Raw genomic sequence first — 25,671 nt, forward strand, 5'->3', positions numbered from 1 at the left:
GCATTTGAATGCCCGGGGGCAATCTTCAGTAGGCACACAAAAGGATCAATAAGTACTAAAAAGACTAAAAAGATAAATAATTTTGAGTTCATAAAAAGGCAGGATAAAAGAAAAGTAAATTAGGAAAACACTGGAGTATATAAGACTAATAAGCAAAAAATAAATCACCCACAGTCTGCTTCCCCCAAAGGCACAAGCAGCTCCTGTTAATTTGATAAAATTGCTTCATGTGAAAGACCTTCAGAATCCTAAAACCAGAGCCCTGGTCTGGACCTTGGTGTGGATTCAAGGCAGAAATATAACAAACAGAAGCCAGGAGACAGCGCCCTGTGTCCCCTTCCCTACTCTACCTTTGTCAGTTGGGAGACTTTGGACAAGTTACAAGTCTTCTCTGAATTTCAGTTTCTTTACCTAAGGGGGCTACATAAATTAATATGGTAGAAAACTGTAGTTCTCTACTCATTCTCATTCCCTTCTCCTTTCTTGGTAATGGAACCCGATTTTTAGCAGGGCACACTAATGTCCCACTAAAACATAACATTTCTCAGCCAACCTCCATAACTAGGAAGCCAATGAGATGTAAGTAGACCTGCTGGGTGGGTCTACTGGAAAGTTCTGAAAGAAGAGATTGGCCATTCATCTTCCCACTTCCTGACACAGAAATGTGATTGATGGCTGAGACCTTTAAAACTCTAAATCAAGGGCAGCACCCGAAAGGCCAAGAAGATGAAAGCTGGAACCCAGATGATCTAATGAAAACACCACAACAAACTCTGGACTATCTACTTCCAAATTCCTTTATGTTAGAGAGAAATACACTGCTTATCTCATTTCATATTGGATGGCTTCGTAGAAAGATTTCCCTTTATATTTGGCCCCAGTTGGCCTATTTGGGTGCATTGGTCCTGCCTGTCTTCTTGGGAGCAAGACGTTCCATTCTGTCCTCCTTAGCATGCCAGCCCCATGGATATTTAGAAACACTGGGATGTGGTCTGAGAAAACCTGAGTTTCCATGGGATCTCAGGCAAGTCACTTAAGTGCTCTAAGCCTTGTTGTTTCTCCACAAAATGAAGGTTACTTCCTTTCCTTTATTTCCCCAGAAATACTGTTTAGAGGAAAGAGCATAGGTTTCTGAGTTACATATGATTTCAAATTACTTAATGGCTGTATGATCTTGGGCAAGCTACTTAACCTCTCTGAACTTCAGTTTTCTCATCTTCAAAATATCTTACTTCACAGATTATTCTAAGGATTGGATGAGATATCAAATACGAAACACTTAGCCTAAAGCCTTTCATTTGCAAACCCAATATCTTACTATAAAATAGTAGTTACTGCCATCTGTTTTCATTTTGCAGTGTTGTATGTAATGGCAACAACAGTTAACGATCACTGAGCACTCATTGTGTGTCAGGCACTGTTGAAGCACTTTCCACGTATTAAGTTATTTAGTTCTCACAACAATGAGGTAAGTACTCTTATTATCCCCATTCTACAGATGAGGAAACAGAGACGCAATATGTTAACTGCCTTGCCAAGTCACACAGCTAAAGAGGGGAGACAGACAGTCTGACCCCAGAGCCCCTGCTCCTATATTTCCAGCATACACCATACTGCTTGCTGTCTGGGGGTAATGTCACGTCTCCCCAAACAACATGCTAGCTTCCTCAGGGCAGAGTCTGCATCATATATGCCTCAGTGTCCTCCCTGGTGGCTAACAGGGAATCTTACCCACCACAGGCCTCCAAGCACCAGAGAGAACTGAGTGGCAGGTAAGTAATAACTGAGCCACTTTCTAAAACACCTGTATCACAGATGACCTTGAAGAAGACCATTTGTTCAATGAACCAAGGCGTGCCTGAAGTGAAACACAGAGAATCCCTTTCACAGGGGGTGGAATATCTCTCCACCCGAACTGCACCTCTTGGATCCTCAGAATCAGATTCCCTAAAGGCTTAAAGGACTCTGGGAACAATTCTGACCAATGTTTACATGCTTCCAGAGTCTGAACTGAATTTAAGGCCTCTGTCATTCATTCAAATTAAAATGCCTGCCAGACAGAAAGAAATGTGTCAGAGTTTGCCAGTCTATAGACAGTTACCATTTCCTCCTGGGTGCTGACGGACAACAGCTTTCTAAAATAGATCTATTGATGCTGTCATCATCAAGAACACTTATTGAGTATGTAACTATGCAAATGGAGTGTGTCACTATGCTCGGGATGCAGCTGATAGGGCACAAACCTCATTAGCACAGACCTCATTACTTTGGACTATGTGATCATTCTTAGTAAGGAATTTTATTTTTCATTATCCATAAAGAAAACAGTATGCAAAATAAATGAAGAAACAAGACCAATTCATCTCTTCTACCAATATTCATTGTAAATCTATGATGTGCCAGCACCAGCGTGGCAGTCATAGATGTTATTTTGTGTAATTCTCATTAAAAGAGACCCCTGTAGTGCAGAAGGTAATGTATACCCATTTTAAAACAAGTTAGAAGTCTGGAAAATTAAATTACGGTACATCCATACAATGAAATGCTATGCAACTATAATAAAACCAATGGAGTACATCAGTTGGTGTTAACATATTAACAAGAACAAATGCTGAATGAAAAAAAGCAAGAGGTAGAACCCTCTTTAAAGTATCTCATTTGTACTAAAAAACAACAAGAATAGATTATAATGATGTATGCATACATAAATGGATATACAGTGAAATTCTCAGGAAGGTCAGTCAAAATAAATGGATGGTGTAAGATGGAAAAGAAACTCATTTTTCACTGTACTTGTGTAACATGGAGTTCTTTACCATTTTCATGTTACTGTTTACATCATATTAAACCTAACAAAAAGAGGGTGGCATTAATTATTATTTATTGGCCCATGCCTAGTGCAATGTCTAGCATATAATTGGAATTACAGTGTTAATTGCATGAATGTAAAGAAATGATGCCACTAATTACCATCTAAACACATTTATCTTTTCTATTCATACATCATGTCCTACCCTAATATTAAATGCAAAAACACTCTGGAGTAAATTCAAGTTCCTGTATGTGCTTAAAGAAATAGACTTGCAACAATTTTGAAAGATATTCTACAATTCATCCTTCTCCTTTATGTTCCCTACTCTCTCCTTTCTCAAGCTCTACTCTCCACACAGGCGCGCACACACACACACACATACACACACACACACACATGCACACAGGCATGCAGAGTCAGGTAAACAGTTCACTGACCCCCAGAAAAGGACTGGAGTTAAGAAATGTTTTACCGCTACTGCTTGAGGTTTGGTATGATCAATAATTTTTTTAACCACATGCTGATTTGAGAAAGGAAAGTCTATAACCACACATTACCACTTTATTGGCACTACCAATTAATTTTCCAAGTGTATTTTGAAAAGAGTTGGTGCAGATTCATTGGAAACAATCTGCATTATTCCTAATAGGAACCACAAACATCTTCTAAATAGTCAGAGCAGCCCTTAAGCATCTTGCAGGTCTATGAACACTTACCTCCCAGATATCAAGTTCTTAGGTATACCTAACACGTGCAGCTGCTCCCTCTCGCTGCTATCTCCCTGCATGAGTGTCGGCAAGCCAGGGAATTGGAAACTGACAGTTTTGTTTTCTCAGTGCTAACAAAGGGGAACAAATTACGTATTTTCCCTGAGTGTGCAGTGTGTTGCTTTAAATTTTGTCAGAGTTTTTCCCCTAGTAGCAGCAACCAGGAGAAAAAGAAAAAGACATCTGGTAACTTCTTTAGGATATATCTTAACAGATTTGTGGGTGTGACTCTACTCAATCTGTTTCATAAATAAAACCCAGGCAATGGCATCAATTAAAAATCTTTTTAAAGATGGTTTTAACAAGAGCAATATCGTGGAAACTACAGTCCCAATATCCTAATAATCACAAGTGCCACCATGTATGGAACACGCCTGTGTACTGGCACTCTGGGGAGCACTTTACAAGCAAGCAGCTGCTTAATTCACACAATTCTATGGGGTGCCATTATTATCCCCATTTTGCCGATGAATAAACTGAGGTTCATTGAGATGAATTAGCCAGTACAAAGTCATAAAGCTAGTGAGTGAAAGCACTGGGATTCAAACCAGGTTTTGAAGAACTCCAAGCATTCTGGAGCTCTGTGTTCCATCTATGCTCAATGAGTTTATCAGACAAAAAACAGTAAGAATTAGAGGAACAAGGAAGGAGCCATTCTCTGTCTGCCCCAGAATTGATAGTCTATGACTTTTGGCACACAGGCCAGGTTTGGCAGATAAAACGGTAGGTCTGGCATTAGGAATCCCAGAATCGCTGTCCTGACTCTACCATGAACAAACCTGCTTGTCTCACTTAACCTGTGCAAGTTTTGCTCTCCACAGCTGTGAGATGAGGCAGCTGGATGACAATCTCCCTCAGCTTGAAAACTGCATCTATGAAGCCAGGCACAGTGGCTCATGCTTATAAGCCCAGAACTTTGGGAGGACGAGGAGAGTGGATCATTTGAGGTCAGGAGTTCAAGACCGGCCTGGCTGACATGGTGAAACTCCATCTCTACTAAAAATATAAAAATTAGCCAAGTGTGGTGGTGAGTGCCTGTAATCCCAGCTACTTGGGAGGCTGAGGAAGGAGAATCGCTTGAATCCAAGAGGCAGAGGTTGCAGTGAGCCGAGATCGTCCCACTGTGCTCCAGCCTGGGCAACAGAGTGGGACTCCATCTCAAAACAAAAAACAACAACAAAAAAACAAACTGCATCTACAAGGATAGGTGTGTAGAAACATTTTGCTGGGATAGTAAAGCAGGAAAAAATTGAATGTAAGCCACAGGGTGCACAATTGAGCACATAATGTCCACTTTGCAGAGAAAAACCCTGACAGATGGCATTAATCAGCAGTCAGCTTCCAATGAAATTGCACCAATGACCTCCAGTGGCCACTGCTAAATCCAGTGGGGTCAATTTGTGGTCATCTCAATGGACTGATTAGCAGAAATCCACAGAATTAACATTCTCTCCTCTTGAAATCTCTTTAGTTGACTTCCAAGACACTACTCTCTACTATATTTTCCTCTTCCTGCCTGGATGCGCCTTCCAAGTCTCTTTCACAACTTTGTCCTCATCTTCCCAACTCTTGGCGTGCTCCAGAATTGAGTCCCAGACTTCCTTGTCTACAGTAACTCTGTTGGTGCTCTCATCCAATTTCAGGAATGTAAATGCAATCCACACGCTGATGGCTCCCAAATGTGTATCTCTACCCCAGAACCAGACTTCTACTTCCAGTTACCTACTCAACACCTCTGCTCAGACTAATGGGCATATCATGCCCCCAAACGAGCTCCTGTATCTCCCCAACTCTGCCCTCAGAGCCGTTTCAATAAACGAGCCCTCAGCCCTTCACGGTGCTCTTCCCAGTCCCAGCTTGTCTGCAGCCACCCCATCCAGCTCCAGCTTATGCACTTACTATTCCCATGACTTGGTGACTTCACCAGGTACCCACGAGGCTCCCTCTCTCACCTTTCTCCAGTAATTGTTCAAACATCACCTTTTCAGTGAGGCCTTTCCCTGATCATTCCATTTTAAATTGTAACCCATCCCTCAAAGCACCTTCTTTCTCTCCCCCTTGCTTTATTTTTCTCCATAAAATTTTATCACCTGACATATTTTGTATTAGATTCATGTACTTCTTTACTGCCTATATTCCCCAACTAGAATGCATGCTCCAGAAAGAGGAAAGAGTTTGTCTGTCTTATTCACTGATGTATCTCCAACACTTAGAACAGTGTCTGGAACATAGTAGGCATTCTTTGGTGGAAAATGATGTAATCTACAAGCATCCATGCATAGCCTGAGTACAGCAGAGCATGCATAGTAGCCGTTTCTCTGTGAATAGGAAAATGATGAAATATCTGTCTCAGACACTAGTTTCTTTTCCTCTTGTCTAAAAACTGGGGTCATTTTGGGATGCAATAAGTATATATTATAGTGCCCCATTTAGACTTCACAGTACCAAAGAGCAAACATAAAATATAATAATATCATAAAAATACCTTTGAAAAATAAATAAGAATCAGTGTGTTGTTTTCATGTGTACATTAATTTTTTAACATATATAATATATAATATCTATAGAGAGAAACATAAATTTTTTTGCATAAAATTGGGGAATTAGCCATGCCAGGATTTCTATGGTAATCCCGAAGCCGTCTTTATGTATGAATAGCCAATATGCTATTTGTTTATCTATAGCTAGTTGTGTATCTCATTTTTCTTTTTCTTTTTTTTTTTTTTTTCGTATTTGAAATCTTGTATTTCACCTACCATTACCCTGTAATGGCAAATGATGGTCACTGAGTTAGTGGTCAAAGCTCAGACGTTAGCATCAAAGAGATTGGGCCTAATTCACAGATCCCATCGATGAGAACTCTGCCAACTTTCTTGACCCCTGATTTACTCATAGGTTCACCATCTAGCAACATTTCTGTGAGGATCAATGAGATAATCCACATAAAACCCTTAGCACAGTGCTTGCCACATAGGAAGTATTCAGTATACACTAACTATTATTAATCTTCAGACCTTATCTGACATCTTTGGCTCTCAAAATTCAAAGGTCTTACAGATCTCAAACGCAACTCCTGCCAGCTGCAATGAAATACAGTCATGTGTTGCTTAACAACGGAGCTTAATGGCAGGGATACATTCTGAGAAATTTGTCATTAGGCTATTTCATCACTGTGTGAACATCCTAAAGTGTACTTACACAAACCTAGATGGTATAGCCTACTACATACCTAGGCTACATGGTATAGCCTATTGCTCCTAGACTACAAACCTGTGCAGCATGTTTCTGTACTGAATGCTGTAGCCAGTTGTAACACAGTGGTAAGTATGTGTGCATCTAAACATGTCTAAACATAGAGAAGGTAATGCATTGCACTGCAACATTATGATGGCTATGATGTCAGTAGGCGATAGGAATTTTCAGTTCTATTATCTTATGGGATGACCATCTATTATGGACCAAACTGTCACTATGTGGTGAATGACTGTATTCCCTTCTTCAGTTTATACCTAATGAAAATGCACCCATTTTCAGTAAACACAAACAAAACGAATCACCTGAAATGTCCTAATAATACATGTGAATGTAGGTTTTAAAGACAAAATTATTGAGGGTTAAAAACTGGCTGATTGGGCCTGTAATCCCAGCACTTTGGGAGGCCGAGACGGGTGGATCACGAGGTCAGGAGATCGAGACCATCCTGGCTAACACGGTGAAACCCCGTCTCTACTAAAAAATACAAAAAACTAGCCGGGCGAGGTGGCGGGCGGCTGTAGTCCCAGCTACTCGGGAGGCTGAGGCAGGAGAATGGCGTCAACCCAGGAGGCGGAGCTTGCAGTGAGCTGAGATCTGGCCACTGCACTCCAGCCCGGGCAACAGAGCGAGACTCCGTCTCAAAAACAAACAAACAAACAAAAACAAAAAAACTGGCTGATAAGTAAATGAACCAAGTGTTCGCATCTGAAATAACATAGGAGGTAAAGACCATGAAGAAAAGAGGAAAGAAAAATATTCTCTACAAAAGGGGTGAAATGAAAAATCAATCAGAAGGTATAGATAGGTTCCATGCATTCTTTTAAAGCAGCGACAAAAATAAAAAATAACACCTACATAGGTAGCATAGATAAGAGTGTCCGGCATCATTTCAAGGGCATTATGTGTATTAGCCCATTTTGTCCTCACAACGTCCTCTCAGTGGGTACATTATTATCCCTGTTATGGGGCACAGAGAGTAACATGTCCAGCAGCTACTGAGTGGCAGAGTCAGGATTTGAACCAGGCAGGGCAGGTCCAGAGCCCAAGCTCATAACCACCACAGGACATACGTCCTCATGTATATTCCTTGATTTCAGAGAGAGAGGTGTGTGTTATTAATCTTTGGGAAATTGCTCCTTTCCCTGACCCTACGTGACTCCAGAAGGCTTGAATCTTCCCCTTACCCTATGTAAGCCACAAGCTGGGGGGGGGGGGGGGGGGGCATTGGTGACCCAACATGACCAAACAGGGTCCATTATCTGAATTTTTTTTCTACTGAAACTGAGAAGAAACTGTCCTTATCCTCCCTTGGACTGAGAGCTGTAAGGTTATGATCCCAAAGTGGCCAGGACCCTTTTGCCCCACTGCATGGAGGTACAAGGAAGTGCTTAAAGCATGGGCCCCTCCATGAACAGTGGCCGAAATGAGAGACGGACAGACAGAAACAGGGAAGGGGTAAGCTGTTGAAGTCCCTGGATCCAGGCATCCCTGAGGTCTGCTGTATCTCCTTCTAAGTTCCATTTACCTGAGTCAACTACTTTCTACCTTGTTATTTAAGATATTAGTTTCTGTTGCTTACAGCAGAAGAATCCCAGGGAACACATTTAACTAGACATTTAATACCTCTAGGACGAGCTGGAGAGAACAAGCTGCCTGCTAGACAACGAAGTAGGTTTACAGCTAAAGGAACTTATGTTCCTAGATTGCACATGCATCTTCTGAGCACCAATCCTCTGTCCAGCGCCATGCTAGACACAGGGGAATCATGAGACATAAGACACTGTCCTTGTTCTTGAGGAGCTGACAGTCTAAGGTAAGAGGACAGATACAAAAACAAATAATCACAAGACAGTGAGCTAGATGGTTAACAGAGTTACTGCCTCAGGATCTTTGTACTTTGTTTCCTTGCTAGAAACACTATACTCCCAGATCCATAACTGTCTAAGGCTGGTGTATCAGTTTGCTAGGGCTGTCATACAAAGTACTATAAACCAAGTGCCTTAAGCATCAGAAATTTATTGTTTCACAGTTATTAAGGCTAGAAATCCAAGATCAAAGTGTTGGCAAGGTTGACTCCTTCTGAGGGCTGTAAGAGAGAATATGTCCCACCTTTCTCTCCTAGCTTCTGGTGGGTATCTTGGCCTGTAGATCTCTACCTTCATCTTCACATGCCATTCTCCCCATGTGTTATCTGTATCCAAATTTCTCGTTTTTCTGAGGACACCAGTCATACTGAATTAGAGACCCACTCTATTCCAGTATGACCTCATCATAACTAATTATATATGCAAGGACCCTAATCCTAAATCAAGTCACACTCTGAGGGACTGCGGACTAGAGCTTTAACATATTAATTTTTGTGGGACACAATTCAATCCATAACAGCTGGCTTTGTCTCACCATTCAAGTCTCAGTCCAAGTATTACCTCCACAGAAAGGCCTTCCTTGACCACCCAACTGAAAGAAGTTCTTCCCCAACCACCAGTCACTCTACCTCATTGCTCTACTTGACTTTCTCCATGCACTTAACCACTACCAGAAACCATCTCGCTTGTTTGCCTTTGGTCTGCCTCTCTACACAAGAACGTAAACCCCATGGAAGCAAGGACTTTGTCTTGTCCACTTGTCTCCAGAGCTGAGAGCAGTGCCTGTGACACATGGTGGTGCTCAGTCAATGTCAGCTGAATAAATACATACATAAGTTAAATGAAAATCACTTGGCCATTCATAAACATAACGCTGGGAAGTACCACAGCTATGAATAAAAGTCAAGCAGGAGAAGAGGGTAGAGAAAGGTGTGCTGTTCTGAGTATGGCAGCCGGGGTAGGCTTCTCAGGAGCTGACACAGAAGCAGCAAGAGCGGTTTCAGTGAGAGTGAGGTTGATGGTCTGACTGGGGTAGGACCGAAGTGTGAACAGGAGGTAAGGAAGTGGAGACAGCAAGGAGACATGCCACAAAGGGAAGCTGAGAGTAGGGGCATCTGCATTTACGACCCAGCACCCAGACCTTGACAGCTGGCAAAGACTTTGCCATGCCTGGGGAAATAAAGCTTTCGCTTATTCCTGAAGTTTTTACAACAGCCTTGAAGCCCTCCCTCCTCTGTCCCCTGAACATTTTGTTCTTGTTTTGGCACTGTACTTCTAGTATTTCTGTGGAACTGCAAGCTTTCCATTTTACATGTCTCTTTCCTCCTCCAAGGAACTCCTTGAGGGCAGGGACCCCAAAAGGTTCCCAATAGATATGGAAGGATAGGAACTTCTGGCTGGTGCTTCTTCCTGTGGGTGCCCCTTTCTATTACAGAAAACAAACAAACAATCAAACAAGTTTCATCTCTTTACAAACAAGACTTTGAGATCTGTGTGGTGAAAATTGTAAGACATTGATGAAAGAAATTGAAGATGATACAAACAGAAAGATATTCTGTGTTCTTGAATCAGAAGAATCAATATCGTCAAAATGTCCATATTCCCAAAGTGATATATAGAGTCAATGTAATTCCTATCAAAATTACAGTGGCATTTTTCACAGAAATAGAAAACACAATCCCAAAATTTGTTTGGAGCCATGAAAGACCCCAGATAGCTAACATGATCTTGAGCAAGAAGAATGAAGCTGGTGGCATCACACTCATTGATTTCAAATTATACTACAAAGCTATAGTAATAAAAGTATTGTAGTGGCATAAAAACAGACACATAGGGCAATGGAACAAAATAGAGAGCCCAGAAATAAACCCACACATGCACAGTTAAATAATGACCATACAGACGAAGGTGCCAAGAACACACAACGGGGAAAGAATAGTCTCTTCAATAAGTGGTGTTGAAAAAACTGTATATCTATGTGCCAAAAAAGTGAAATTGAAACTTTATCTTATGCCATAGACAAAAATCAACTCAAAATGGATGAAAGACTTAAACTTAAGGCTTAAAACTGGAAAACTTCTAGAAGAAAACATAGGGGAACAGCTCCATTACATTTGTCTTGGCTCCATTACATTCGTCTTGGCAATTAAGACACGCCTTGATTATTTATTTATTTATTTATTTTTGATACGATACCAAAAGCACAGGCAAAAAAAAGCAAAAACAAACAAGGGGGACTGTACCAAACTGAAAAGTTTCTGCACAGCAAAAACAATCTGCAAAATGAAAAGGCAATGAAAGGAATGGGATAAAATATTTGAACACCATATATATAGGATGAGGTATTAATATCTAAAATATATAAGGAACTCATACACCTCAGCAGCAAATAATAATAATATCCCAACGTAAAGATGGGCAAAGGGACTAGACAGTGGCTCATGCCTGTAATCCTAGCACTTTGAGAGGTTCAGGCAGTAGGATCCCTTGGGCTCAGGAGTTTGTGACCAGCCTGGGCAGCACAGTAAGACCTTGTCTCTAAAAAAAAATTTTATAAGATTAATTGGGAATGATGATGTGCACCTATAGTCCGAGCTGCTTGGGTGGCAAGAAGATTGCCTGAGCCCCAGAAGTCAAGGCTGCAGTGAGTTATGATCATGCCACTGCCCTCCAGCCTGGGCAACAGAGCAAGGTCCTGTCTCCGGCCCAGTGCGGTGGCTCATGCCTGTAATCCCAGCACTTTGGGAGGCCAAGGCTGGTGGATCACAAGGTCAGGAGATCGAGACCATCCTGACTAAGACGGTGAAACCCTGTCTCTACTTAAAAAATACAAAAAATTAAGGGCCGGGCATGGTGGCTCAAGCCTGTAATCCCAGCACTTTGGGAGGCCGAGACGGGCGGATCACGAGGTCAGGAGATCAAGACCATCCTGGCTAACATGGTGAAACCCCATCTCTACTAAAAATACAAAAAATTAGCTCGGCGTGGTGGCGGGCGCCTGTGGTCCCAGCTACTCGGGAGGCTGAGGCAGGAGAATGGTGTGAACCCGGGAGGCAGAGGTTGCAGTGAGCTGAGATCCGGCCACTGCACTTCAGCCTGGGCGACAGAGCAAGACTCCATCTCAAAAAAAAATTACCCAGGCGTGGTAGCAGGCGTCTATGGTCCCAGCTACTGGGGAGGCTGAGGCAGGAGAATGGTGTGAACCCAAGAGGTGGAGCTTGCAGTGAGCCAAGATTGTGCCACTGCACTCCAGCCTGGGCAACAGAGCGAGACTCCATCTCAATAAATAAATAAATAAATAAATACCCTGTCTCCAAGAAAAAAAATTGGGCAAAAGACACTGATAGATTTTTTTCCAAAGATGACATACAAATGGCCAACAAGTGTATGAAAAGGTGCTCAACATCGCTAATCATGAGGAAAATGCAAATCAAAACAATAAGATATCATCTCACACCTGTTAGGATGACTATGATCAAAAAGTCAAAAGTTAACAAGTGTATGGCAAGGAGGAAAAAAACAACTCTTATGCATTGATAATGGGAATGTAAATTGGTGCAACCATTATGGAAAATAGTATGGAAGTTTCTGAAAAAATTAAAAATAGAATTACCATATGATCCAGAAATCCTCCGTCTGGATATATAGCCAAAGAAAATAAAATCATGTTCTCAAAAAAGTATCTGAATTCCACGTTCAATGCAGCATCATTGACAATAGTTAAGATATGGAAACAACCTAAGTGTCTAGCAACAGATCTACGAACAGAGAAAATGCGCTATATATATACACTGTGGAATAGTATTCAGCTTTAAAAAAAGGTGAAATCCTGACATATGTGACAATATGGATGAACCTGGAGGACATTATGCGAAGTGAAATAAGCCAGACACAGACAGACAAATACTGCATGATCTCACATACATGTAGAATCTAAGAAAGATGAATTCAGAAACAGAAAATAGAATGGTGGTTGCCAGGGGCTGGACAGTGGAGGAAATGGGAAGACATTGGTCAAGGATATAAACTTTCAGTTATAAGATGAATAAGTCCTGGAGACGTAATAACAAAATAGTGATGGCAGTTTATAACAAAGGTAGTTTATAACAATTTATACTTGAAATTTGCTAAGACAGTAGATAGATCTTAAACATTCTCACCAACCACATATGAAAAAATGGAACTGTGTAAGGTGATGAATATGTTAATTAGCTAGATTATGGTAACTGTTCTACAATGTGTGTGTGTGTATACCTCAAAACATCCTGTTGTATACCTTTAATATACACAATTTTTATTTGTCAATTACACTTCAGTAAAGCTGGAGAAAAAATAAAATAAAAAAAATTAAAATCAGGCTTTCAGGAGTGATGTCATGAAAACTAACAGAGCAGGAAGCTCCAGGAGCTGTCCCTCTACTGAAACAACGATTGACCCAGAAGGAGTGACTGGAATCAACTATTTAGGAACTAAATAGTAGAACCTAACTAGACACTTAAAATAACCAGGGGAGGGCTTGTTGAAGGGAGGGACTGCTGATCTTTCCTAAGACAGCAACATAAGTGAATCAGCTACCATTCCCATCACAGCTTTGAGGACAGCAGTCCATGTTCTAGGCTTGCTGGTACCAGAGTAGGTAGTGGGGACTTTCTCTTCCAGAAATTGGTGCTGTACATTTTTGTTGGTCTAGCAGTGCCTGAGGGGTTGATGCAGACACCCACTTTGGTTTTGGCCCTCTTGGTGGCAGCAACTTCCCCTGGCAGCATCCAGGAAAATTTTAAGAAACAACTCTCACCCACTTTCCCTTTTCGGAATCAGAAATTTAAGGAAATATTTTTCAGGTCACTGACTGACCACAGAGATAACACAACAGAAACTTCAGTGACCACACAAAACAAGAAATACATATTTGCAAAAAGAGTTTAGAAAAGTCACAAATTAACAGCACCAGTCCTTAATAGAAAAAAGTCAGCAATCCCTGAGGAGTGGGAAAATGGCATTTCTAGAGTTATAATATTATAGTCAAGATTTCCAATTTTCAACAAAAATTTACAAAGCATACAAAGAAATGGGAAAATACAGTCATTCACAGGAAAAAAAGAAATTTGTCAGAAATATTAACAAGTGAACCCAGACAACAGAATTACTATCAAGGGTGTTAAATCAATTATATTAAATATGGTCAATGAGCCAATGAGCTAAAGGATTACAGGTATGTAATCCCAGCTACTCGGGAGGCAGAGACATGAGAATTACTTGAACCCAGGAGGCAAAAGTTGCAGTGAGCCGAGATCGCGTCACTGCACTCCAGCTTGGGCGACAGAGGGAGACTCTGTCTCAAAAAGAAAACAAACAAACAAATAAGAATAACCCAGTCCTCAGTGTCAAATGAGTTCCATCACAGCCAAGCACACTGCCAGCCTTTTTCTTTCCCTCACAGGAGAACTCTCTGGCACTTGGCTTTTGTCTCTTCATTTGCGTTACAAAAAGCGCACCTGACCCTGTTGAAAAGGGCATTTAAGGAGAGCATCAAAGGGGCCTGTGGTGCTCCTTTCACAGCACATGATCTCTCTCCCTAATAAGCCCTCTCCCAGTCTTAAGAAACCCACATTCAGGAGCAACATTATGCTACCAGCTGCAGCTGAGGGCTCTGGGTGAAATTGAGCCAGGGCTGGGGAACAACTCAAAAGTCATCTGAGAGGTATGACACCTCCCTGGCGTCTAGACCCATGGCAGGCAGCCTACAGACTTTTTCTCTTTGACTTTTTAAAATAAGATTCATGAAACCACTTTTCCTATTATGGCATAAGAAATGATGCCGGCCGGGCGCGGTGGCTCACGCCTGTAATCCCAGCACTTTGGGAGGCTGAGGCGGGCGGATCACGAGGTCAGGAGATCAAGACCATCCTGGCTAACACGGTGAAACCCCGTTTCTACTAAAAATACAAAAAATTAGCCGGGCATGGTGGCGGGCGCCTGTAGTCCCAGCTACTCGGGAGGCTAAGGCAGGAGAATGGCGTGAACCTGAGAAGCGGAGCTTGCAGTGAGCCGAGATCGCGCCACTGTACTCCAGCCTGGGCGACAGAGTGAGACTCCGTCTCAAAAAAAAAAAAAAAAGAAAGAAAGAAATGATAACTGCTTGAAGGATTATACCTCTTTGCCATTTGATGGCATCTCTATGAGGACAGGGAACTATGGGCTCAGTCATCTTTGCAGCCCTAAAATCAAACTCAGAAACTGGTCCCCAAAAGGCTGTTGAATAAATACATAAGTAAATTCCATTTTTATACTATCTACTGATGTCTAAAAATTCCAAATTAGAAGTTAAAAATCCTATGATAGATATCTAAAGGCGAACAAAGTAATCCAAAATCAATTATATATTACATGCTACCTAGGATTTTAGGAAACTGAGCTCAATCTCAAAATTAAATAACTGTACTGTAAGCTGGGGGCAGTGGCTCATGCCTGTAACCCCAGCACTTTGGGAGGCCAAGGTGGGCAAATCACTTGAGACCAGGAGCTCAAGACCAGCCTGGCCAACATAGTGAAACCCCATCTCTGCTAAAAATACAAAGATTAGCCGGGTGTGGTGGCTGGGGCCTGGAACCCCAGCTACTTAGGAGGCTGAAGCACAAGAATTGCTTGAACCTGGGAGGCGGGCCGTGAGCCGAGATCGCACCACTGCACTCTAGCCTGGATGACAGAGCGAGACTGTCTCAAAAAAAAAAAAAAATTAAAGAAAGAACTTACTGTAAAATCTGCTTTGCTTTGTTACTCACTCTTATGAATATAGAGCCAATCACTGGTTCTAGCCTCACTATTATGCTATATTAAGGGAGGAGACCACCCCTCATATTGTCTTATGCCCAATTTCTGCCTCCAAAGAAAGAAGTAGTAAAAACTAAAAGGCAGACATGAAATCCACATGCAGACAGCCCAGTGCCACACCCTGGGCCTGGTAGGTAAAGATCAATCCCTGACCTAACTGGTTATGTTATCTATAGATTCCAGACATTGTATGGAAAAGCATTGTGAAAATCCCTGTCCTGTTCTGTTTCATTCTGATGACTGGTGCATGTAGCCCCCAGTCACGTACCCCCTGCTTGCTCAATCGATCACCACCCTCTCACACAGACTCCCTCAGAGTTGTAAACCCTGAAAAGGGACAGGAATTGCTCACTCGGGGAGCTCAGTGTTTGAGACGTGAGTCTTGCCAATGCTCCTGGATGAATAAAGCCCTTCCTTCTTTAACTTGGTGTCTGAGGGGTTTTGTCTGTGGCTCGTCCTGCTACAATATTACCGCATATATGTAATATATTCTATATTACTATATTTTCTCATTTATAAAGTGGGAGTAAAAATAACAGCTACTTCATTGAATTTTTGTGAGGATTAAATTAGTTAACACATGTATAACAGTTAATGGCACATAGTGACCACTTACGAAATGTTAGCTAGTATTATTGTTGTTGTTACCAGGCATTGTTCTGGCTAACATTCTATTAGACCAAGTTAAATATTAGTTCATTTAATCTGCCCAGAAAAGTATTAATAGAAGCAAGTTGCACATATAACCTGTCCCCTTGACAACAAAATTTGCCTTCTAAAAGCCATTAATGGATTCTCAAAGTACAAGAATTGCCTATGAACTGTTTACTTTTTAGAATATGATTTCCCCTTGAGGCAGAATATATATTTAACAGGTCTTAAATGTATACCAGAAAGAACTGAATCGCCTGCTTCTGTAACAGGTTTCTTTAAAAAGAAAATCAGACAGCAATTTTACCTTCTGTTCAGGCCAGATGAGGTTCCTAATCCTGCAAGGTCTGGGGTACTTTCATCTGATAAGAGCCCATGAGCTTCTGAGAGCTTCAAATGACTACTACTTAGGTTAAAAATAAGCACTGAGAAACAAAAACTAAGACACAAAAGCAGAAGTGTTTATAAAATTGCTCTCTTCGCACTGTCCCACTGCGGGTACTTTCCTGTCTCTCAGATCACTGTCCTTTAGTCCAGCAATTTCCAGGGTCCTGTAGGCTGCTGGTCCCAAGACGCTCAGGCACACAAAGGTGTTGTGGCCAAGTAAGGTTGGGGAACCCATACTATACTCCCCTCTTGCCACAATACCATTAGCATATTAAAAGCCTCAGCTCCTTCCAGGAACAAAACCTGTTTAGTTGTGCTTAACCCACTGTTTGAAAACTTACTTAACCACAGACTCCTTTTGTAATAGTAGGTAGCTAGTTAGACCTGAGCAGGGCAGAAGAGGGCTCCCCTGCCCCACTCCAGAAGTGTCAGGCAACTATCGGTGTCAGGCAGTTAACTGTCTCTCTAAAATAATAATTGGGCCGGGCACGGTGGCTCATACCTGTAATCCCAGCACTTTGGGAGGCCGAGGTGGGCTGATCACTTGAGGTCTGGAGTTTGAGACCAGCTTGGCCAACACAGTGAAACTCCATCTCTACTAAAAATACAAAAATTGGCAGGGTGTGGTTGCGGGCACCTGTAATCCCAGCTACCCAGGAGGCTGAGGTAGGAGAATCGCTTGAACCCAGGAGGTGGAGGTTGCAGTGAGCCGAGATCACACCACTGCATTCCAGCCTAGGCGACAAAGCGAGAATCTAAATAAAAGAATAAAATAAAATAATAATTGGTCACAGCCAGCACCAGGGAAAGGCAGTCTCCCAACAGATAGAAACATCTGAAACTGAGGATCAGCGCCTCCCTGATAAGATCTCAGGAGCTGGACCAGTGGGCTCAAGCAAAAAAGAGGTCAAATGGCAAAGTTCAACTGGCATATGACCTTCTAGGAACACTCAACTGGTAAGGGAAGAATGCCTCGAGTGAGCATGTGTACAACTCCAGTAAACATACTGTGCATGCCTCACTCCTAAGTGCTGGCAGCCACTGCGGATGCGGAGAGCCCACCCAAGGGAAGAATCAGGAGAGAAGGGGCACCAGCCCCTGGAAATAGGACAACATATAAAATCCCAAGTCAAAGGTCAATCCACACCCTTGATCTCTCCAGTCACCCTCTTGACCCTCTTCCAAGTTTACCTCCTTTCGTTCCTGCTCTAACGCTTTTGAATAAACCTTCACTCCTTCTCTAAAACTTGCCTTGGTCTCTCTGTCACATTTTTCCTACTGAAGAGGGAAGAACTGAGGTTGCTGCAGACCTGTATGGACTCACCACTGCTAACACCTTTTTCAAGGAATATCTACTAGAATCTAGGTTTGGGAAATGCTGAAACAGCCTAAACTAACCAATTATTTCCACCTTAAAATGACTGTGGGCTCATTCACCTGGCCTGGCAAAGTCAGCACTTACTTAAAAGCAGATGGGAAAGAATGTTGACCCTCTACACACACACAGTCCCTGGTCAACACACATTTTCATGAAGAGGTATATCTTGGATCAAGTCAAAAAGAAACTATCCCCGGATCCATCTGAGGTGTGTCCCACACTCAGGGAACACACCAAAAAATTGAGGAATGGCTCACAGGGAAATATGATTTCAGAAGATCAGGAGCGTAAGAAAAAGGAAGATGACACTATAAGAGCAATCCTATGAACAAAAGGAATTTAATCCTCCTCCTGTTTTTTTGTTTTGTTTTGTTTTGTTTTTTAAGTCAAGAAGAAGAATCCTGGTGCATCACAACCTAACTGGAATATGTCCAAAGTGATGATGGGACAAATCCACTGACACCAGATTAAAGGAGTCCTGAGCAGAGAGGAAGCTGGAGGGTGGCAGGGTCCTCGAAAAACTATCTCCAAAAACTCCAATCTCCAGGGCATTCTCTTAGTTCTATGACTGGAAATTTTTTCCAGAATCCTCAGTATCTATCTGTAATGTAAGGCTCCTTTTTGCTAGCACCAGAAGCTTACATAAAATTAGGCACTTGGGGAAGCATCTTGCCCCCCTTATCAGGCCACTGTGATATTCACCCAACCATAACTGCCCCAAATGGCCAACACGTGGGGATTATGGGAACTACAATTCAAGATGAGATTTGGGTGGGGACACAGTCAAACCATATCAATGAAGGAATACATGGATATACATGCAGAAATCTGGGTGGCTTTAATTCCTTCCATGAGGTCTTAAAATCCTACCATCACTATGAGCTAGCCAAAATTAAAATATATCTGGGCAGACAGGAGACCCAGATGGGTAGGAACTAAATATGCAAACATTTCTCTCAGTAGAAAGAAAAACCAAGAAAAGGGAGGAAATAAGATTCAAAATGATCCCAAGAGGCGCATCCTGGGGAAAACCCAACAAGATAAATATAGTAAGTCCTCAAAAGATGCTAGTTACTAGTGTATCATTAATATTAAATAATAATATTAACTGTAAATCCCTGCATTTACGTTGAAAATAGCAATTACATAAGAAGAGAATAGAGAAATGGCTTAGCCAAAAGCCACAGGAGAAAATATAATTTGGGTTTTGGCCAATCACAATCCCAACAAGTGTCAGCACTGCAATGTAGCTGCTAAGTAACTAACACCACTGCGCAGGCCTCACCCATAGCAAAGGAACTGACAGGCTCACAAAACTCTCCCAGCCAGGCCATATCTGACATGTAGGTTTCATTTAGGCACAAAACATACAGACAATTGGAATTGTATCCAGCAAGAAGTGACTATCATGGCTGTAAGTCTGGAATCCAAATTAAACACAAATAGTTGACAGAACAGGTGGTAACTATAGATGTGAAGGTTTAAGGTACTCTTCAATATTTGAAGAGCTGCCAATAAAGAATGGCACTAGTTGTTTTGTGTCGCCAACAGGTGAAATTTGCAGGGGAGGCTAGGTTAGGCTCCATACACAAAATGATTTTCCAATACTTCAAATTATCCAAGAATTGATCCCACGGGCTTGAAAAGTTTTAAGCTTTCTTTATGAAAGTGCCTGACAGCCAGAAGATTATCAACCAACAAGAGCAATCTAAGGATTCCTCTGGTGGGTGAAGGGATGCACTCTGAAGTTTTGAGACCCCTTTCAACATCAAGAACCTGCAATTCTATGATTCTGACTACGGTTGAGCTTCATCAGATTAGTAGACAGAGCCCAGTGCTACCCTCTCCTCCAACTCATTTTTGCATGGTGAATAGTAAACACTTAAAAATATTCTCGGGGACAGGTGCAGTGGCTCACGCCTGTAATCCCAGCACTTTGGGAGGCCGAGGCAGGTGAATCACAAGGTCAGGAGATTGAGACCATCTTGGCCAACACGGTGAAACCCTGGCTCTACTAAAACTACAAAAATTAGCTGGGTGTGGTGGCGTGTGCCTGTAATCCCAGCTACTTGGGAGGCCAAGGCAGGAGAACTGTTTGAACTAGGGAGTCAGAGGTTGCAGTGAGCTGAGATGACACCATTTTGCTCCAGCCTGGCGACAGAGCAAGACTCCATCTCAAAATAAATAAATAAATAAATTCTTGGTAGACTCTGGAAAAAAATGATCAACTAATACTTGTGTCTCCAATATTAACTAATTTGTGTTAAATACTCTTCAATCTACTTAAACTCTTGTGTTTCTTATCTGCAAAAGGACCTAAATGAGAAGATAAAGGTAAATTAACTCTGAAAACCTATAAAGTAATGTAAGGAATATTTATAATTATTGATGTTTATCAATAAGTAGAGAAGCACTCAACTAATTTTTTAAAAAGAAAACATTTCCATATAAAGCAGTCATTTTTCTTATCTGACTTCAGTTGTAAATTGCTGAGGAAGGTCTAATTTCACCTTCTATCTCAAGATTTGGTAGCCAAAGTCACCAAAGACCTGCGTACTTAGCAGAGGCCTGAAAACACAATTCCAGGAAGGTGCCCAACACAGAGTATTAGCAAGAGAACTTGGAGGCTGGGCTTTGCCTTCTGTCCTCAAACAGGAATAAATGTAGAATCCAGGGAGAATGAAAGAGTAAAAACTGGGACACCTAAACTAAGAATAAACCAAAGAGACAGGAATATTTGGTTGCTAAAAGGCAAAGGCCAAACACAAACCGTAAAAGAAAAAAATTGATGAACTGGACTTCAAAATTAAAAGCTCTCTTCAAAAGTCACCATTAAGAAAATCAATTACTCTACATATTTGCCAGCAAAAGAAAAGGAAAATCAAATGCAAGCCACAGATGGGTGAAAATATTAATGAATCATATTTGATAAGGCACTTATATTCAGAATATATAAATAACCCTTACAACTCAATAATAAGACAAGGAACTCAATTTAAATATAGGCCAGGCCGGGCGTGGTGGTTCACACCTGTAATCCCAGCATTTTGAGAGGCCAAGGCAGGCAGATCACCTGAGGTCAGGAATTCAAGACCAACCTAACCAACATAGTGAAACTCCATCTCTATTAAAAATACACAAATTAGCCAAGCATGGTAGAGCATGCCTGTAATCCCAGCTACCTGGGAGGCTGAAGCAGGAGAATTGCTGGAACCCGGGAGGCAGAGGTTGCAGTGAGCCAAGACTGCGCCACTGCACACCAGCCTGGGTGACAGAGCAAGACTTCATCTCAAAAATAAATAAATAAATAAATAAATAAATACAAAAATAGGCCAAAAATTGAATGGACATTTCACCAAAGAAAATATATAAACAGCTGAGTGGGTTCCAAGATGGCTGAATAGGAACAGCTCCAGTCTACAGCTCACAGTCTACAGTGTGAGCGAGGGAGAAGACAGGTGATTTCTGCATTTCCAACTGAGGTACCAGGTTCATTTCACTGGGGCTTGTAGGACGGTGGTGGGTGGAGCCCACAGAGTGTGAGCTGAAGCAGGACGGGGCATCGCCTCACCCAGGAAGCGCAAGGGGTCAGGGAATTCCCTTTCCTAGCCAAGGGAAGCCGTGACAGACAGTACCTGGAAAATTAGGACATTCCCACCCTAATACTGTCCTTTTCCAATGGTCTTAGCAAACGGTACACCAGGAGATTTTATCCCGTGCCTGGCTCGGAGGGTCCCAAGCCCATAGATCCTCGCTCACTGCTAGCACAGCAGTCTGATATCAAACTACAAGGTGGCAGCGAGGCTGGGGGAGGGGCATCTGCCATTGCTCAGGCTTTAGTAGGTAAACAAAGCAGCTGGGAAGCTCAAACTGGGTGGAGCCCACCACAGCTCAAGGAGGCCTGCCTGCCTCTGTAGACTCCACCTCTGGGGGCAGGGCATAGCTGAACAAAAGGCAGCAGAAACTTCTGCAGACTTACCCGTCCCTGTCTGACAGCATTGATGAGAGTAGTGGTTCTCCCAGCACGAAGTTTGAGATCTGAGAACCTACAGACTGCCTCCTCAAGTGGGTCCCTGATCCCTGAGTAGCCTAACTGGGAGACACCTTCCAGTAGGGGCCAACTGACACTTCATACAGCCGGGTGCCCCTCTGAGACGAAGCTTCCAGAGGAAGGATCAGGCAGCAACATTTGTTGTTCTGCAATATTTGCTGTTCTGCAGCCTCCACTGGTGATACCCAGGTAAACAGGGTCTAGAGTGGACCTTCAGCAAACTCCAACAGACCTGAAGCTGAGGGTCCTCACTGTTAGAAGGAAAACTAACAGAAATGACATCCACACCAAAACCCTATCTGTACATCACTATCATCAAAGACCAAAGGTAGATAAAACCACAAAGATGGGAAGAAACCAGAGCAGAAAAGCTGAAAATTCTAAAAATCAGACCACCTCTTCTCCTCCAAAGGAACGCAGCTCCTCGCCAGCAACAGAACAAAGCTGGACGGAGAATAACTTTGATGAGTTGACAGAAGTAGGCTTCAGACGATCGGTAATAACAAACTTCTCTGAGCTAAAGGAGGATGTTCAAACCCATCACAAAGAACCTAAAAACCTTGAAAAAAGATTAGACGAATGGCTAACTAGAATAAACAGCATAGAGAAGAACTTAAATGACCTGATGGAGCTGAAAATCATGGCACAAGAACTTCGTGACACATGCACAAGCTTCAGCAGCTGATTCAATCAAGTGGAAGAAAGTGTACCAATGATTGAAGATCAAATGAATGAAACGAAGTGAGAAAAGAAATTCAGAGAAAAAAGAGTAAAAAGAAATGAACAAAGCTTCCAAGAAATATGGCAGTATGTGAAAAGACCAAATCTACATCTGATTGGTGTCCCTGAAAGTAACAGGGAGAATGGAAGCAAGTTGGAAACCACTCTTCAGGATATTATCCAAAACTTCCCCAGCCTAGCAAGACAGGCCAACATTCAAATTCAGGAAATACAGAGAACACCACAAAGATACTCCTCGAGAAGAGCAACTCCAAGACACATAATTATCAGATTCACTAATGTTGAAATGAAGGAAAAAATGTTAAGGGCAGCCAGAGAGAAAGGTCGGGTTACCCACAAAGGGAAGCCCATCAGACTAACAGCAGATCTCTCGGCAGAAACTCTATAAGCCTGAAGACAGTGGGGGCCAATATTCAACATTCTTAAAGAAAAGAATTTTCAGCTGGGCGTGGTGGCTCACGCCTGTAATTCCAGCACTTTGGGAGGCCGAGGTGGGCAGATCACAAGGTCAGGAGATCGAGACCATCCTGGCTAACACGGTGAAACCCCATCTCTACTAAAAATACAAAAAACTTAGCCGGGCATGGTGATGGGCACCTGTAGTGCCAGCTACTCAGCAGGCTGAGGCAGGAGACTGGTGTGAACCCAGGAGGCGGAGCTTACAGTGAGCTGAGATTGCGCCACTGCACTCCATCCTGGGCGACAGAGCGAGACTCCGTCTAAAAAAAAAAAAAAAAAGAAAAGAATTTTCAACCCAGAATTTCATATCCAGCCAAGCTAAGCTTCATAAGTGAAACAGAAATAAAATCCTTTACAGACGAGCAAATGCTGAGAGATTTTGTCACCACCAGGCCTGCCTTACAAGAGCTCCTGAAGAAAGCACTAAACATGGAAAGGAACAACCAATACCAGACACTGCAAAAACATGCCAAATTGTAAAGACCATCAATGCTAGGAAGAAACTGCATCAACAAACGAGCAAAATAACCAGCTAACATCATAATGACAGGATCAAATTCACACATAACAATATTAACCTTAAATGTAAATGGGCTAAATGCCCCAATTAAAAGACACAGACTGGCAAATTGCATAAAGAGTCAAGACCATCAGTGTGCTGTATTCAGGAGATTCAACTCATGTGCAGAGACACACACAGGCTCAAAATAAAGGGATGGAGGAAGATCTATGAAGCAAATGGAAAACAAAACAAAACAAAAAGCAGGGGTTGCAATCCTAGTCTCTGATAAAACAGACGTTAAACCAACAAAGATCAAAAGAGACAAAGAAGGCCATTACATAATGGTAAAGGGATCAATTCAACAAGAAGAGGTAACTATCCTAAATATATATGCACCCAATACAGGAGCACCCAGATTCATAAAGCAAGTCCTTAGAGACCCACAAAGAGACTTAGACTCCCACACAATAATAATGGGAGACTTTAACACCCCACTGTCAACATCAGACAGATCAATGAGACAGAAAGTTAACAAGTATATCCAGGACTTGAACTAAGCTCTGCACCAAGTGGACCTAACAGATATTTACAGAATCTCCAGCCCAAATCAACAGAATATACATTCTTCTCAGCACCACATCATACTTATTCCAAAATTGACCACATAGTTGGAAGTAAAGCACTCCTCAGCAAATGTAACAGAACAGAAATTATAACAAACTGTCTCTCAGACCACAGTGCAATCAAACTAAAACTCAGGATTAAGAAACTTACTCAAAACCACTCAACTACATGGAAACTGAACAACCTGCTCCTGAATGACTACTGGGTACATAACAAAATGAAGGCAGAAATAAAGATGCTCTTTGAAACTAATGAGAACAAAGACACAACATACCAGAATCTCTGGGACACATTTAAAGCAGTGTGTAGAGGGAAATTTATAGCACTAAATGCCCACAAGAGAAAGCAGGAAAGATCTAAAATTGACACCCTAACATCACAATTAAAAGAACTAGAGAAGCAAGAGCAAACACATTCAAAAGCTAGCAGAAGGCAAGAAATAACTAAGATCAGAGCAGAACTGAAGGAGATAGAGACACAAAAAACCCTGCAAAAAAATCAATGAATCCAGGAGCTGGTTTTTTGCAAAGATCAACAAAATTGAAAGACCACTAGCAAGACTAATAAAGAAGAAAAGAGAGAGGAATCAAATAGATGCAATAAAAAATGATAAAGGGGATATCACCACCGACCCCACAGAAATACAAACTACCATCAGAGAATACTATAAACACCTCTACGCAAACAAACTAGAAAATCTAGAAGAAATGGATAAATTCCTGCACACATACACCCTCCCAAGACTAAAGCAGGAAGAAGATGAATCTCTGAATAGACCAATAACAGGTTCTGAAATTGAGGCAATAATTAATAGCCTACCCACCAAAAAAAGTCCAGGACCAGACAGATTCACAGTCGAATTCTACCAGAGGTACAAAGAGGAGCTGGTACCATTCCTTCGGAAACTATTCCAATCAATAGAAAAAGAGGGAATCTTCCCTAACTCATTTTATGAGGCCAGCATCATCCTGATACCAAAGCCTGGCAGAGACACAACAAAAAAAGAGAATTTTAGACCCATATCCCTGATGAACACTGATGCAAAAATGCTCAATAAAATACTGGCAAACCAAACCCAGCAGCACATCAAAAAGCTTATCCACCACGATCAAGTTGGCTTCATCCCTGGGATGCAAGGCTAGTTCAACATACACAAATCAATAAACATAATCCAGCATATAAACAGAACCACAGACAAAAACTACATTATTATCTCAATAGATATAGAAAAGGCCTTCGACAAAATTCAACACCTTCATGCTAAAAACTTTCAATAAACTAGGTATTGATGGGACATATCTCAAAATAATAAGAGCTACTTATGACAAACCCACAGCCAATATCATAC

At 41.9% G+C, this 25,671-nt stretch overlaps 1 protein-coding gene and 1 pseudogene across 2 annotated transcripts in view; one reads left to right on the forward strand and one right to left on the reverse strand.

Moving 5' to 3' along the window:
- The window catches only part of TMCC3 (transmembrane and coiled-coil domain family 3), a 314,353-nt gene that overhangs the window by 239,929 nt on the left and 48,753 nt on the right, over window positions 1–25,671 (reverse strand). Inside the window, exon 1 of one of the 2 annotated variants that reach the window (XM_030939345.1) lies at window positions 16,489–16,583. The exons of the other annotated variant lie outside the window; for it this stretch is intronic. The gene's annotated coding sequence lies outside the window, so the exon portion shown is untranslated. Of the gene's footprint in view, window positions 1–16,488; window positions 16,584–25,671 lie in introns of those variants that run through there. 2 annotated transcript variants of the gene reach the window in all.
- The window catches only part of LOC104678621, an 80,879-nt pseudogene that overhangs the window by 46,746 nt on the left and 8,462 nt on the right, over window positions 1–25,671 (forward strand).

The sequence above is a fragment of the Rhinopithecus roxellana genome, chromosome 10, assembly GCF_007565055.1.
Source record: "Rhinopithecus roxellana isolate Shanxi Qingling chromosome 10, ASM756505v1, whole genome shotgun sequence".
In the NCBI taxonomy this organism is placed as follows: domain Eukaryota; kingdom Metazoa; phylum Chordata; class Mammalia; order Primates; family Cercopithecidae; genus Rhinopithecus; species Rhinopithecus roxellana.